Here is a 17,678-nt window from a genome sequence, read left to right on the forward strand (position 1 = left end):
CTGTATTTAAGAGTCTGTTATGGTTTGCCTCTCTCTGTGTTTTCATCTTATTTTTTTCCCTCCTCTATGTTCATCTGTTGTGTTTCTCAAATTCCACATGTGAGTGAAATCATATGATATCTGTCTTTCACTGGCTTATTTCCCTTAGAATAATACCCTTTAGTTCCATCCACATTGTACACGATGAGTTTTCTACTAGAGGAAAATAAGCCAAAACAAGGAGGGGAGGAGATATAGTACTTTACAGAGGAAGGTATAGCTCCAAAATGTGATTAGTAATAGTTTGGTGACAAACCACAATGTGAAAGTAGTAGTCTCAGCACTGTCTTACACCATACACAAAAACAAACTCAAAATGGGTTAAAGACGTAAAAGTGAGACCTGAAACCATAAAACGCCTAGAATAAAAATTAGCAATCTCTTGGATGTTGGCCTATAGAAACATTTTTCTCTATATATATCCTTAGGCAAGGGAAACAAAAACAAAAATAGACTATTGGGATTACACCAAAATAAAAAGCTTTTGCACAGCAAAGGAAACCACCAGTGAAACAAAAGACAGCCTGCTAAACGAGAGAAGATATTCACAAATGGTCTATCCAATAAGGGGTTAATACACAAAATATATAAAGAACTTATAAAATGCAACACCAAAAACAAAACAAAACAAAGCAAAACAAACAAAAACCTCCAAACGATCCAATTAAAAAAGTGGGCAGAGAACCTGAATAGACATTTTCCCAAATAAGATATACAGATGGCTACCAGACAAATGAAAAAGATGGTCAACATTACTAATTATCAGGGAAATACAAATCAAAACCACAATGAGATATCACCTTATACCTTTCAAAAGGGCCTAAATCAAAAAGACAAGAAACAACAAGTGTTGTCAAGGATGTGGAGAAAAAGAATTCCTCACACACTGTTGCTGGGAATGTAAATTGGTTCAGCCATTAGGGAAAACAGTGCGGAAGTTCCTCAAAAATTAAAATCATGGGGTGCCTGGGTGGCTCAGTCGGTTAGGTGGCTGGATTTGGCTTAAGGTCATGATCTCACAGCCTATGAGTTTGAGCCCTGCGTGGGGCTCTGTGCTGACAGCTCAGCCTGCTTCAGATTCTGTGCCTCCCTCTCTCTCTGCCCCTCCCCCACTCACCCTCTGTCTCTCTCTCAAAAATAACTAAACATTAAAAAAATTAAAAAATTAAAATCACATATGATCCAATAATTGTACTTCTGTGTATTTATGGAAAGAAAATGAAAACACTAATTCAAAAAGATATATGCACCCCTATGTTTATTGCAGGATTATCTACAATAGTCAAGATATGGAAGCAACTCAAGTGTCCATCAATAGATGAATGGATAAAGAAGTTGTGGTATATATATATACAATGGAATCGTACTCAGCCATAAAAAAGAATGAAATCTTGCCAGTTGCAGTTGCGACAACATGGATAGACCCAGAGGACATTATGCTAAATGGAATAAGTCAGAGAAAGACAAATGCCATATGATTTCACTTACATGTGGAATCTTAAAAAAAAAAAAAAAAAGCAAAAAGCAGAAAGAGACCCAGAAATACAGAGAACTGGTCGTTGCCAGAGAGGAGGGAGGTAGGAGGATGGTCAAAACGAGTGAAGGGGAGCGGGAGGTACAGACTTCTAGTTGTGGAGTGAATATGTCGTGAGGCTAAAAAAACAGCATAGGGAATATAGTCAACAGTATTGTAATAGCATCGTATGGCGAGGAGCGGTAGGTGCACTTGTGGTGAGCATGGTATTGAGTATAGACTTGTGTAATCGGTACGTTATATATTGGAAGATAATTTACATTACACTGTGTGTCAACTATATTAATGATAATAAAAACCCCAGAGTAGATAGTCTGAGAAGGCATCCTTTTCCAAGTGGTTGTAGGAGTGCTGACAACACTACTTCATCTTTGGCCCTTTATCTTGGTCTCCCCTCTGACGCACAGATAGCACCACTTTAGATAATGAGTACAGATGATCGTGCACAGAAGTCTCCACTTCAGATAACAGCTCCGTGGCCTCACCACCACTCCCCTCACTCTATAAAAGCTCTGGGTTGAGGGCGGGGCTTGGCATTGAATAGTTGCCTAGGGCTCTGGATTCTTCACATGTCCCCCTCCTTACCAGTAAGTTACACTGAGTAAAATTCTAAATGGTGTGGAGCGGGCTTGCTTTGTAGTTTGGTGTTCAAGTGCCTTCTGAGCTGGCAATGAGAGCCTGCTTGGGATTCTCTCCCTCTGTGCCCGTTCCCTGTTTGCGGGCTCTCTCTCAAAATAAATAAATGAACTTTAAAAATATAAAATAAAAAACTAAAGTGCCCTCTCAAGGTGGAGGGTATTTACTGACCCTCCTCCACCTTCTCACAGTGGTTTTGCAAAATTTAACTGGGGTTAAATCAGAGCTCACGTTAGAGGCAAGCATTTGAATGCAAAGTTCACTTTCCATGATGGATATAGAAATGGACAAAGTAAACTGTGACTCAGGGTGGGTTATGACAACAATGGGAAATTAGGTTGATATGCAAATGGAAGCCCAATAAGGATGGGAACCAAAAAAAAAAAAAAAAAAGAGCATGGGATACTGTAGCATATTGTAAAATGGGACATTATCAGCTTAGTGCTAGCACCCCAGATTACAGGTTAGGGGCTGCAGAATATTGTCAACCCTGACCTATGAGCAAAGAGACAAATGCAAATATGTAGAGCTGTTGGCTGCTTTTTGGCCCAGGTCCTGGACCAAACTGAGCCCACAGACTAGCGGTTTTCAGATCGCCACTTCAGGGCAAGCCAGGGTTTAGGCAGTCAGAACTGAGGGTCGCCAATGGCAATCTAAACATTCTAGGGGATGGGCTTGTACAACGCAGGATGATGTTGAGAATTCTATAGCATCTTCTGTGAGAGTTTGCATGTGCTGTGTTTTTAACTCCTCTGTTTAGTAGAAGAGAGAAGTAGGAACATGATAAACAGAAAGCCTAATTGTGTAAATCCAGAATGGTTTTCTGGTGGCGAGTGTGGTTGTGTAACAAGTATAAAATATTAACCAATAAGAAAGCATTTTAATTAAGAACTTTTATAAATTTAGAGTTTTAATGGTGAAATACTACTTTTTCAATTTCACAACATGTCTTTATTTGGTAATGATTAAAATTTGGGTTTTTTTTTTTTAAGTTTTTGTTTAAATTCCAGTTAAGCGACAGTGTAATATTAGTTTCACGTCTGCCTTATAGTGATTCAGCACCAGGTGCTCATCACATCAAGTTCACGCCTTAATCCCCATCACCTATTTAACCCATCCCCCAACCATCTCCCCTCTGGTAACCATCAATTCTCTATCGTTAAGAGTCCGTTCCTTGGTTTGCCTCTCTTTTTTTCCCCTTTGCTCGTTTCTTTTGTTTCTTAAATTCTACATGAGTGAAATCATGTGGTGTTTTTCTTTCTATGACTGACTTATTTCATTAACATTATACTCTCTAGCTCCATCCATGTCATTGCAAATGGCAAGACTTCATTCTTTTTTATGGCTGAGTAATCTCTATACCACATCTTTATTCATGGGTAGATGAACACTTGGGCAAAAGTTGTTCTAACACAAAGTCTAGTAAGCTATTTATGTCAACATATGGCCATATTATAATGCTATGAGAGGCAGAACAAAATATGAAATTTATAGGTCCATGCTTATTTCGTCTTTCTAATGCAAGTATAGATTTTAATGTTTTGTTTGTTTTGTTTTGTTTAATGATGTACCAGAGAAGTTTGGGTCACTATCTTAACTTTTATTTGCGAACTGCCTGGGTGACATTGGTTATCAACATGAAAACTTTCAAGTATAATCTGTCACCTTTTTAATAATACTAATCAAAGCTAATTGTTTTTTTCTGTTATTGGAAACTGAGTGGTTTAAATGAGTTTGATTTATAAAAGTTCTGAGTATTAATATTTGTTTTATGTGTTTTAACATAATCTCCTTCTGACACTGCTAATTGTGTTTAAAACAAAACATTTTAATGTGTTCTAATTGATTAACCCTACTTCAATGATTTCTAATACCACTCCTGCCTTTTATCAAGTTTTTACATCTGATTGATCTAATTTAAATTTCTTTCTCTTTTAATGATTGCCCCTACTCTTCACCAATATTACATTATTTTAATTTTTGTGTATTTATAGAATATCTATGCTAGAATAAATTCTGCTACTCTGTGGATCAATTTAGGAGATGATTGAATGTATTATTTCATTGAGTCTTTTAGTCCATTAACAATTAAGCTGCCTTTACGTCTTTCCATAATTTCTGTAACTGTTTCCTAAGAAATGTTCTATGTCTTTTGCTAGCTATATTTTGATTTTATTCTCAGTTATGAGTAGGATCTTTGTCTCCAAAGAATGATAATGATTTTTGTATGCTAATCTTTAGCTAGCCAACATGCATAATTATCCTAATAATTCAAATGGTTTGTATATATGAGTTTATGGATTTTCTATGCAGTCAATTAAAGGTAAATAAGTTTTTTTTTTTAAGTTTATTTGGAAAGAGAGAGAGAGAGAGTACGAGAATGTGCGAGCGAGCATGCACAAGCAGGGGAGGGACAGAGAGAGAGGGAGACTGAGAATCCCAAGCAGGCTTTCCACTATCAGCACAGAGCCTGGCACGGGGCTTGAACACATGAACCGTGAGATTATGACCTGAGCCAAAGTCAAGAGTTGGACTTTAACCGACTGATCCACCCACGTGCACCAAAAGCAAAGAAGTTTTTATTTCTTCTTGTGACTCCTATGAACTTTTGTCTCTGATTTTATTTCATTGGCCGGGGCCTCTAATACAAGACTGAATATACATGGTGGAAAGGGCTACATTCTTATTTCAACTCAGTATTCTTCAGTCATAGGTTTACTGGTAATTTTTAATAAGTCATTCATTAAGTTAACATTTTATTTCTAGTTTTCTAAATTTTCTATAAATAACAAACAAATGTTGACATTTGCTAACTATTTTTAACCATCAACTTGAGGATCATAATTTTCAACTTCTAATTTCTCAATATACAGTTGGTTTTCAAACTGGAAGACACATAATCCTTAAAAATGTTCAAACTTCCCAAAGACTACATAGACTTGAGTGATTGCAAAACAGTTTCAACATTCTTAATTTCATTTGTGTTCTTTCTTAGTAAAGATGTGTGAACACGTACACATTGCCCTTCTACAGTTGCCCTTTGTGTGTCAACAAACAAAATCCTAATTTAACCCATGTAGAATTTTTCTATGATGAATTGCCACTAGTTATGAAGTATGCTGCACATAACACAAAGGGAAAAATTAAACCTGTGTCTGCAAAGAGTTTTTAAGTCAAGGTACCATGAAGCCAAAAAGCACATAGTATCTTTCTCTGTCCTATGTGTGTTTTGCTTAAGGGTGCCTAGTGGGGTGTAAGAATGGGCTATTTTGACCTATATCAAGATACTCAGGATCCAGAAATGTTGTAATGAAGTGGGAATGATGATAGCTTTCACTTAATAACTTCACCTCTTCAACTTCTCAATTATTGTACAAGAATACTTCACTGCTAAGGGAGAATCCAATGAGAGAGAAGAGAGCATCCTTATATAGCAATGAGTGCTATTTACATGATATTTATTTCTTTTATGTTAGAAATTCATAGTAACCCTTTCTATTTTATCTATTATCGATTATATTACTGTTTCCCTCTTTTTACTCCCTTTCTGAAAAGCAAGCAAACATCCAGGGCCTTTGTCATGTGGTGTTACTTTGGCTTCCATTAGTTAGCTGAGTTTTTATCCAGATCCCTTCAAGGGGGAGTGGGGGTTGGCCTTCTCTGACCGATGGAATATAAGATGGAGAAGAGAAAGTGGCAGTGTAAGATGCAGGCTAGTGCTTTCAGAACCCAACCTTTTTATGTGTTCATTCTCCACCATGAGAAAAACATACTGTGGGCAGTGTTGCTTCTTCAGCCTGGGTCCCAGGAGGAAGCCAGAGGAAAGCAGCACTAAATTGCCCCAAAGCCTTGCTTCCTTTGAAATAACCCAGAAGGCAGACCTGAAAACTCACTGTGGCTTATGCTCAAAGGGTGAGGGCAAAGTACAAAAGCCATATCTCTCTGATAGTAAAACAAAACACTGAAGTAGGTGCTGCATTCACAAGTCTATTGTGGGAAGTTTGGACATTGTGGAGAACACTCCCTTTGTAATCCTTGTGAATAACGAGCATTGTGATGAGCAAGATTAAGAATTACTTCTTTGAAGTTCCTATTCTCTCTGCCCTGTGAATCAAAGCAAGGCCTACAGCTCTAGATTTTTCCCTGAGCACAGATAAGAACCCTGGAAAAGAATGCAGCTTGGGGACCCAGATGCATGTTTTATATGTACGTGGTTTGCATTCCATCCTTCTTTTAAAGGATAGACTCCTCTTGAGTGTTATTATAAATTGTATCTAAATTTAAAGCACTGCCAAAGGATGGAAACATAGTGTGGTGTATTCCCAAATGAAGAAGATCTATTCCCTGACAAAGCAAACTGTCACACTGTGAGGAAGAACAAGACTAAAAAAAAAAAAAAAAAAAAAAAACTTATGTGAAAGCTAATATTTTTTCTGCTAAAGCGACTTAGCTGAAGTGGAACACTGAGAATTATATTTAGGTACTGGTATTTTTGCACTAAGAGGACACACAGAAGGAGAAACTGGAAACTATTGGGACTGATGCATGTGTTCTAAGTTCTAGTTCTGGAATTATAAATAGCGAAGTAACAACCTGGATTCATTTAGAAGGCTACATTTAGGACACTCTAATATTGCTACAGAGTTTTGATTAAAAATATTACAAAAGAAACTATAAAACTACAGGAGCACCCACAAAAGAAGTAATGTCATGCCCTATGCATTAAATACATTAGTCAACATATTTTCAGAAACTGTAATCCAAGATACACATTTCTGAGGGTTACAGATAGCTATTGAACAGATTGTTTCTCAGGTAGGTTATCCTAGAATCAAGGTATTCTACAAAGAATGAGGGAAAAAAAAAGAGAAACTAATCATTTAAAGTCCAATAGCTATTAATGCCTAGCTTTGGGATTAAATACATATTCAGAATCATACTTGCCATTGCAGTGGTAAAAATAAAGCCAATTATTAGGGTAATTAATAGCATTATGGGATGGGGAAAAAAAACAGGAATAACAGAATGATTGGTCGCCACTCCCAATTCTCCAGAGATCTTTTTGCAAAGCTAAAAAGCAAAAGGGATAAGCAGAAATGAAAGTAAGGTAACACTTGATAATTTATGCTTGTACCTAAATCTCTGTGCAGGAAACAGTGAATGAGAAAACTTGGTTTAGACTCAAACCTTCCCTAGCTTTTCCTTTTCCACAGCTAACACCCAAAGTGAACAGAAAACTTATGAGAAGAAAGCATCCTGGATCACAGGAGACAAGAGGGAGATGTTTGACCCTCACAAGAACATTAATCCATTTTCTACCCTGAAGCTTGTATGCAAAGACATAAGATATCATGGATTAAATTATGGGAATCCCGGATAATGAAAATTGCATTATCTTTGTCCTGGGATGTGACCAATCAGATTAAACTGCCCATTCTTGAGACGGGATAGAGAAGGGTAAAGACAGGAGTAAGTGTAAATATTTCTTATCAAAATCCGGTTTACTAATAATTTTGATAAATGCCTATTTTAAAAACAAAAGCAGTGTGCTCTTTTTCTAGGTAGTAGTAGAAATTCAACAGGAAAACAGTATTTGTAGGTTCTGAGACTTTCAAAGGAACAAAGTTAGCTTTAGGATGCTAAGAAATAGCTAAGAAAATGCATGTCCTCTTAACCGTGAATGAATCAAAGATGGGAAAAGGAAATATGTAAAAAGAATGGCTGCAGCAAAGACTGTGATAAATCAGAAGGCTAATGAGGAAAAGGAGAATGTTTTTAAGCAGGACACTTAGCAAAGAAATGTATGTGACTAAAACAAAATATATGTAAAGGGTAAGCCAAATATAACTCTAGTCTTACAAAAATTTTAAGGGAAAATCATTGAATTTAACTAAGTTCAAAATACCTATTTTGAAGAGAATGATTATTAAAGTATAGAAACTAGAAAATATCTAAAATACATAATTCTCTCTCACTGAAGACTTACCAAATGAAATCAAGTTTTTAATTTCGGAAAAAATATTATCTAAAGGCAGAATCTAAAAACAACAACAAAAATAAAAACCAATGGCAAAAAAAGAACCCTTACCTCAAAGAACAATAGCCACCAACATTTGAGAACTCAAGAAAAGGTAGAAAAGTGAGAATAGAGAATATTCTTCTTATCCAGTGTTAACTGTTGATATGAGAGCTTGAGACCAAGTGCATTGAGACCAAGACCAAGTGTAAGTCACTTGTAAAATTCTAGAATCGTTTAGAGGATATGATGTTGAATTCTTAAAAAGGATGACTAATACAGTTTTACCAAGAAAGATGATGTCAGGGAAACCTCACTTCTTCTGAGTATGCATCTGATTGGTTCTACATCATGAAACCTGTGACAACATAGATCTATATCAGTTAGCATTGTGACAAAAGAAAGTTTCTCATGAGACACTCCAGAACTATACTTTATCTACTATAAAGGTAGATTGAAAAGTTTAAGTTGACTTCTGCAGGTTCGTTCTTGGCTTTCTCCTGTTCACCACATCAGAAACAATAAAAAGTTTAGAAGCTAAAGCTGAAGAGAATTCGTAAAATCTTGCGATACTGGATATGCTATGGTTAAACTGTAACCCAAGAATACTACTTCAGTTGAAAGGAAGGTGTCTTAAAAATGCGTTTCGGGAAGCTGCTGGTACCAAGTTCTCCCCACTGCCACCGAAGTAAAGAAATTTATAGCCTGCATCTCACTAAGGAAAGAGGCAATGAGAATGGAAAGGAAGAGGCAGGTGGATGTGAGAGATATCATGGGCATATGATGAGCAAAATCTGTTTGCCAGCTACATGTTATACAAGAAAAACTAAGAATTTAAGTTGATTCTTAAGTTTCAAGCCTTGATCAGTAGAAGCAGTCAAATACGTATTTTTAAACTAGAATAGAGTAGAAATCCTGAGGAACTTTTCATTGGTGTGTGTTGATAATTATACTGTGAAATGTACTGAATTTTGCTAAGCGATGAAGAGAACAATACATTCTTCATTAATTTAAGAAGCCACTTATGTAGCCTTCATGGAGAACACAGTATGTACAAAGAACCCGTGTATATATCAAAGTGGGAAAATACAGAAGCTATGAGAGTTCAGATACAAAGGATCACAAGTCAGCAAGGGTAGGACTGAAACTCCTGTTGACTCCAAATCTCATGTTTTCTTTCTCTAACCTGAACCAGGCTTGTGAAAAAATAAGCATAAAATATCTACTTATTCAATCATTGCTGCTTTGCTAAATTCTAAGCTTTTATCTTGTCCCTCAGAGAGTTAATTCAGCTTTTCTCAGCAGCAGTGTGCCTTGTGAGCCTTCAAAGCTCAGAGTGGAACTGGTTTTAGTAACATGTGGATTGGAAACCAGACTCCCTATTAAACAGGTATATGACCTTGAGTGACTGCCTTAACCTCCCTGAGGATGAACAGAGTTGTTAATGAGCTCACAAAGCAGGCCAGCAAGTAGTCCTCACAAAGTGCAATTAGAGAAAGCAGGCAGGCCAATTAGTAATCAGAGACAGGAATTGATTCAGATAGGCATCAGGAATGCTCACTACTGGGTGATATCACTCACTCAACCAATCAATCATCCTGGGTGAAGAAAGGAGAAAGAATCATGAAAGATCTCTTGGATATGTATGTACTGATTTTGACTTCTTTTTTTGTTTTGTTTATTTGTTTTGAGAGCATGTGTGCATGTGCACATGCAGGGGAGGAAGGGGGAGGGAGAGAGAGAGAAGAGAAAGAGAGAAAGGGAGAAAGAGAAAGAAAATCCCAAGCCTGACACAGGGCTGAACCCAGGAACTGTAAGATCATGTTCTAAGCCAAAACCAAGAGTCAGAAACTCAACCGACTGAGCTTCCCAGGCACCCCTGACTTCTTTTGTGTCTGAGGTCCATGACATTTGTTTTTAAGGGGTGTTCATTTGAGAAGCAATGAGCAGTTGGAAAACTAGAGCACTGAACTAAGAACAAAATATCTTAAAATATTATGTGCTTATTGTCAAATTTTGGTTTAGATTATAGAAATAGTAATGGTAAAGAGCTAAGGAGTTTTGCTTCCCAGCATTTATCTATTAGGAACATGCTGTTGACCCCTATTGCCAGTACTTGAATATCTCTGGACCCGCTTCTCTGCTCTGTGGAATGATGGTTTGGAATAAGTCATTTTCAGGGACCTCTTTGACATAAAATGTCTATGATTCTATTTAGTTCTAACAAAAACAACAGAGATAGAGGGGCTCCTGGGTGGCTCAGTCAGTTGGGTGCCCAACTTCAGCTCAGGTCGTGATCTCACAGTTTGTGGGTTCGAGCACCGTGTTGGGCTCTGTGCTGACAGCTCCGAGCCTGGAGCCTGCTTCCGATACTGTGTCTTCCTGTGTGACCCTCCCATGCTCATGATCTATCTGTCTCTCAATAATAAATAAAAGTTTTTAAAAAATTAAAAAAAAACACAACAGAGATAGAAAAGAAAGCTTCAAACAACAAATATATGCAAATATTAAAGATAAACTGGGATTGAAAAGGAATAGTCTGTTAAGAAAAAGATCTTAATGTATCCTGTAAGCAATCATAAAGTTGAAGGTAAAGGTGTTTCTATTTATAAAATACAAATAAGTTTATAAAATATATAGGCAGAAAGAAACCAAAAGTGGATAAATATTTGGAAATATTAATTGGATAAATATAAGAATATTTGTATAAACAATATGTAACATTTATAGTAGTAAAAGGAATAAAAGCAGGTGTTAAACCCTACCAAATAGAGAAATAGGGAGGACCATTTATGGTTTATTATATATAATTGAGCTGAAAAAAGTTTTGATTATTAATAGAAAAATGTTAATCAGAAATATTAAATTTTAGATGAGTCTTTAGTGAAATTCCACTGAGACATTTTATGGTAAAAAAATAGTAAGTTTCTTCATTTTTGTCATACAATCCTAAGAATTAAAAAAAAAAAATCAAGTGCACTGCATTTCAATCCTTTTTTTTTTTTTCATCGTTTCGTGAATCACATAATGCCCACACATGATAGAGCCTTATATTCTAAGGTTGTAAGATGTTGACAATGAACTACCTTGCCACCTGATCCCGGTGCCATTATTCAATGCTTTTTGTTAAACATGGGATTTTTCTATTACTCTTATTTAAGTCCACCTGAAAGGGCTGTTAAAAGTGCTGTGATTGTTGTTCTTGTATCCTACCAGCATGGTTAGCCATGAGACATGGTTTGAAATTGGATTTCATTAATAGCTCAGCAGCCTATTAGTATCCCCTCTGTATGAAGGCATGTCAGATTCATAGAGAACAAGCAGGGACCCGTCTTAGTTTGATCTCACAGGCACCATCCTTTCTAAAGTAAGGTAACATGCTCAATCAAACCACGGGTCTTGATGCATCCTCGTTTCTGAAGACCCAAACCCCAGGCATATGGGTTTGTCTCATTTTTAGATACACATAATAAAACGGTCATTCGGAAAGTTCATTCATGTGTGTGTGGTACAACTGCTGACACAGTAAGCTTGCATTCTTTTAGAACGTGGGGCACAGTGGGTGTTTGCAACAGGCTCTATTTGCTAGTCAGCTCTCACAATGGATCACAGTTGAAGTCCTTTCACTCCAGGCTTCAAAATTGAAACGCAAACCCTCTGAGAAATCTTTCATGTATTGCTTTTAAGCTGGGCTGCAAAAATAATGAGCAATTAGTTCTTGTAATGATGCACTGCTGTTTGGATGAACGACTTGTAGATATTTCAAGTAGCCCATTGGGATCCTGGAGAAAAGAAAAGAAATCTACTTAGGATGAACCTTCCCTATTTAGTCTTCAAAGTCCTAGGTTGCTCACCACCAAGCTGAGCTTCTGAATAAAATGGTTGCTTTTAGCCTCCATGAAATGCTGGCACCCTGTCAGAATCCTGTATTTCAAGTTCCATTTCCTAGTGCCAAATTTTCATGCTATGTAACTCTTTAGGTAGTCTCTAAGAAAAGTTAAAGCTTATATAAAACCGAATTATTTTTTCTACAGAGTTAATTCTACTTAACAGATCTGTTTGCAGCTTTTACCATACATAGGACTTTCATGAGAAAAAAAGATACTCCATCCTTGAGCCCTTTCTTTGAAAGTCCATCAAGGGAACACCCGGGAGCTGATGGTTTGTCTTCCGGTACACACGCGCGTGCACGCACACACACACACACACGCACATAATGGATCTGGACTATATTACATTTAAATTTATCTGAAATCCTTTAAACCCAATAAATATAGTTTAGTAATCCCATGCTTAATCAATTTTGCTTTGACTTCTTTCTTTTGTAAAAGGTGTGAACACTTTCAGAAAGCTCTAAAATTCCAATATTAGCATTTAATAAATTTAGGTTTGGAAAGTCTTAAAAAAAAATTTCCTGCATGAATACCTGTATCGAGAAACCAAGTCCTCATGGTGAGTGATGTTGTTGCATTTCTAATTTCATATGGATGCTGCTTCAGAATAGACTCTTAGGACAAAAGAACAAGAGTTAAACTTGCTTTCTCTATTCACTGTTATTTCATGACATTACTTCTTAGGTTACCTTATTTTAAAAATATATAAAAATACATTGAGGCAAACATTGGCAGTATAATTTATTAACATCTTGGGTCAGATCAGTTCATCAGATCCCTGAGGGAAATCTAGTAAAAAAAAAAAAAAGATACTGATAGGAAACTGTTACAGGAAAAAGAAAAAAGGAATCCATGTATCCTTAGAACATGGGGCTCTAAATGTGTACTCTAATAGATTATTGGTAACCACAAAATAGGGATTGCCTTGAGACTGCAAGAACCCCTTCATCGGAATCCATGTGTTTTTGTGGCTTTACCTAATGTAAGCTATACCATTCCATCCTTGGCACTTGGCAAGCTCTCAATCTTTGCTGAATTAAGAATGTGTGGCATTCGTTTTATGGAGTAGTCTTCTGGCACGGTATACTGGGTGAAGGTCAGGTAGAAAGTAACGTGGGTGCTCTAATCAGAGGATTTTTTTTTAATCTCATCATATTCTCTCATAGGTATATTGGTCTGTGTCTGTTACGACTTTCGGTGACTATGGGAAAAAGCCTCTCTTCAATATCTGCCAAATTCTCTCTAGAATCTTACTGTGTGAATGGCAAATCATTTTAGTTTTTGCTCCCTGTGCACTGCTGATGACGCCACACTGTTCGGTGCAAGGAGTCCTATTTGAAGCCAGAGACCATCCTGGACAGTGGGGGAGGTGCAGTCAGAGAAGCTAATGACTACAGTGTGTTACAGAGTAAGACTTGGAGAGAAGTTCCCTCCATACCAGTCTCCATGTTTTCTGTAAATCTTTTATCCTCTCCAGGGAAAGATTCAATATGAATGACATAATTTGGATTTCTGCAAAGCAGGAATCTCTCTCTAGTGGAGGATTAAGGACTGAGAAAATTAGAAACACTCCAGGAGCTGAAGGGGGTGGGAAGTTAATAGATGACTGGTAATGGAGAGATCAGAACAAAGGGCCTGGGGGGGATTATGAGTCTAAAGACCACTTCATCAAAAATTTGAAGTGAGGAAAACCTATCAAGTAGGAAAGCAATGGAACCGTTTATTCAGCTCACAAAAGAGACTTTAGACGATTCTTATAGAGACTTTCTAAGCCAAAAAAAAAAAAAAATTTGTAGTGTGGGCACAGCAAAAACTTCACACATGAGGAATCAAACAGAATAGTAAATCCACCATTTTTCTGCATGGCAGGGCTTTAATGTTAGAAAATTTCCTGACAAAGAGGCTACAAGGCCCACAGGCTCCTTGTTCTGCCCCCAATAATGATCTCATGCATTCCAGAGCTACAGGCACCTAGGAAGAAGTGCAAAATGCTTACACCTGGAAAATAAGTTTCCGGCTTCTCTCAGTTTGCAGAAGCATGTATCTGTCTGATTTGAGATCTGTTTTTCTGTCTCAAAATGCTCATTTTTCAAGCCAAGCTTCCTGAGCAGAGTTTCAATACCATTTTCATCCAACCGCTTGTACAGGAAGTAAATGCTTTTTTGTTTGTAATTTCACCAGAGCAGCTGCTTGTGAACTCCCCATTATCTGCAACAATAAACTCCCTGGAGGAGCGGTTTGCTTGTGATCAGGCAGGAGTGAGGTAGGTGAGTGTGGTTTCCCCATGACCTTCACAACCAGGCAGCGTCTTTGTCTTGTTCTGATTCTTCAGTCTTTCTGACACCCTGTGCGCCACCACCCCTCTCCTTCCCAAATGGAATTCTAATTCAAATAGAAGATTACGGTGCTAGAGCTGAAGACGTATTATGGAACAAATCCAAATGGATAAAGCCTATTTTCCGACTCACGAAAATCCTCTCCTTTTTGACATTTCCAAATGGTCCAAATGATTAAGAAAGAAGCCAAATGAAGAAGCTTTTCCACCCTACCTTTTCTTGTAGCATACACCTGGACAATGATTGGGAGGCGGGAATAGAAATATGGAACTCTTATACCATGCCCTTTGACCTTGATGTTGCGTGGTACCTCGCGATAAAATATCAGTGAAGTGTAGTGGGGGAAGGTGGGGCACAGAAAGTAGAATAGGGTGCCATAATCTAAGGATTTTCTTCCATCACAATTCTTTCATAAGTAAGTTCTTGTGTATGACTTCCTTTCTGTGACTATAAGAGAAAGGCTTCTCTTTAATATCTGCAATATTCTGTCAAGAAACTTATTCTGTTTAATTTTTGATCCCTATGCATTGCTGATGACAACAGAATGTTCAGTGCAGAGTCTGAGGCTAATACTGTGCAGGACGTTTTTGTGTGTGTGTGTGTTTTCTTTTGTTTGTTTGTGCTGTTTTTGCCACTTCTCCCAAGACCCTGAATTCACACTGTGCCTCATAAAAAATGTGCAGATTTGCAATTCCAAATATGGGTAACTTGGACAACAAGCTTTTTTCTTCATATGTGAAGAAAACAAATAATAGTGATTTAATAAGGATGATGCTTTTGGGAATTATGAAGACGCAACTAAATTTAGATACACAGAATTTACCTTTAAAAGAGAGTGAAAGCATTGCTTTCAAAATAACTGAGAAATCCCTTTTTATTTAATTAAAATTATCATGAGTTTTTCTTCATTCAGTTATAGTCAATCATAAAATGAAAGCCATTTGAACCTAAAGGGACAATCAGGGAACAAATATTTCTCTAACTACTATTGGAGATAGATTCTACATGCTTAGTTGTTGAAATTTTCCTTAAAGAGAAAACTTAAAGCCTAAGTCAATCAAGATTATCTGCTTCCTCAATGATCTCTAAGAGCAGTAGGTTAAAGAGAAAACAGACAAAGTGGAAAAATTGGAAGGGGAATATCCATTTTGTCTTTTAAAGTCTGGTTTCAACAGTTTCATGTTGAAATGGCTTCATTTCAAGAGCAAATTTCTGAAATGGCGGGCTTGACACTAAGAATACCATTGGAGCTGAGGACAAAGACTATACAGCATAGAATTTTTTTTTCCTGATTTCCCTGCCAGTCTGAGGTCAGACTGACCTTTTATCGCTCTGATTTTTACCCTTAAACTTTGCTGTCTCATTAGTGAATTTTGTTCTAATTTTAGTGATTAAGCCTTTTCTATAAAACCAGAAGTGTTTACCAAAAAGGGATCCTGAATTCCAAATGAGAATGTCTCAGACCTAAGGACAAAGAGGTCAAGTTCTGTAACCAGATCAGATCATCCTATCTCTTGCAGTGTTCCTTTGATTTTTCCATTCTATTGCCCAGTCTCTTAATAGGAATTCTATTAAAACTTCTCCAGAGTTCATTGTCACAAATCTGATGTAGAAAGACCGACTGAGATGCCAATTTAAGTGCTGCTCTTTAATGAAGTATTTGCTTTTACATTTTATGACTTTTTAAACTTTTTTAATGTTTTTTCTTTCTCCTATATTCATGAGGTTCTTAATTTCTTGTTAAATCATATTCTTTTTATATCTTAGAGTTCAAGGAAATTTTAACTTATAAGAGGGAAATTCTTTTTGATTAGATTCATTTCCCTTCACTGACCACGGACCGCTGTCCTTTGCTTGCCCTTAAATGCCTCCACTCCTGACAGGAAAGTGTGTTGGCTTGAAACTTTGGGGGTTACCTGGGTAAAATTCAAAACTGGTCTCCTGGAGCACCTGGGTGGCTCAGTCAGTTAAGTGTCAGAGTCTTGATTTTAGCACAGGTCATGATCTCGTGGTTTTTGAGATTGAGCCCTGCGTAGGGCTCTTAACAGCACAGAACTTGCTTGGGATCCATTCTCTCCCTCGCTCTCTCTCTCTCTGACCTTACCCCACCCACCCATGCATGCTTGCTCTCTCACTCTCTCTCTCTCTCAAAAAAAAAATGTAAAAAAAAGAAAAAAAACTGGCCTCCATACACAGAGGGTGAGGAGAGAACGAAGAAAGCGGCAGACCCATACATATTGGTAGGTAGAAGGCTTAATAAGCAGGGAATTTACCTACTAGGCCTGTCTTAGACAGCTGCAAGAGAAGTAGACATCCACATCTGTCAACCAGAATCTTAAGAGTTCATACAGAGGCCTTAACAGGGTTCAGTGTTGTACTCAGTCTACATTGTCTCCACAGCACATTACTCTCCCAAAGCTGCACCTTCGTCATGTCTCCTAGTGTGGGAACATGAGTAGAATGTATATTCCGAGGACAGGGTGTAGGAGTAAGGAGCCTCTGACTGTCTAGGTCCTGCTCACAGGTCAAATAGCAGTCGTGTCCCTTTGATGACCTGCACCAACCAAGTGGTACAGAACAACATCTTTGGGACTCAGCTTCTAGACCATGCAGTCGCAAGTTGTTCTGTGTGGCAGTGAACAAGTGCTCAACATCTTTCCATCTATTTTATGAATTTATGGATAATAATAGTAATGCATCATATTGATGTGAAAAATGGACTAAAGTGTTCCAATTAAAATACTTAGTGTAATGTGCAGCACCTGGGAAATGCAATCAACTTTAATAAGTCTAAAGTGTGAGAAAATGGTGGCCTTAGTCGTGGAGGGGCAAGAATGCAGTGTGTGCTTGATGGCTGTGTAATCAATTGTAGATAATGCATCACATCTGAACTAGAGGAAGCTAGAGAATGAGCAAGGTACTCAGTGCCCAAAGCCTTTGTATAAGAAGTTTATGTCCTATGGGTTGGAAATAGCAGTGAAATTAAGACTTGTAAAGGTTGAGGACAAAATTTACCAACTTCAAATTATTTTGTTGTAGTTATGATGGGTTAATGTCGTGTGTGATGCAGATAACGGATTAAACATGTAAGAGTATATTGTATTTATTGTCATTAGGTCCCACATACTATTACAAAAGTATACAAATAACTTTTGATAAAATTATTTAAAGGTATACAAAATATTTTTTTTTTTGCCTTTAAGTAATCTGAGAGGAAGATAGTA

Source organism: Lynx rufus, unplaced genomic scaffold, assembly GCF_022079265.1.
Source record: "Lynx rufus isolate CCGP_SWC_20201006 ecotype Redwood Valley unplaced genomic scaffold, mLynRuf1.p SCAF_1, whole genome shotgun sequence".
Lineage (NCBI taxonomy): Eukaryota > Metazoa > Chordata > Mammalia > Carnivora > Felidae > Lynx > Lynx rufus.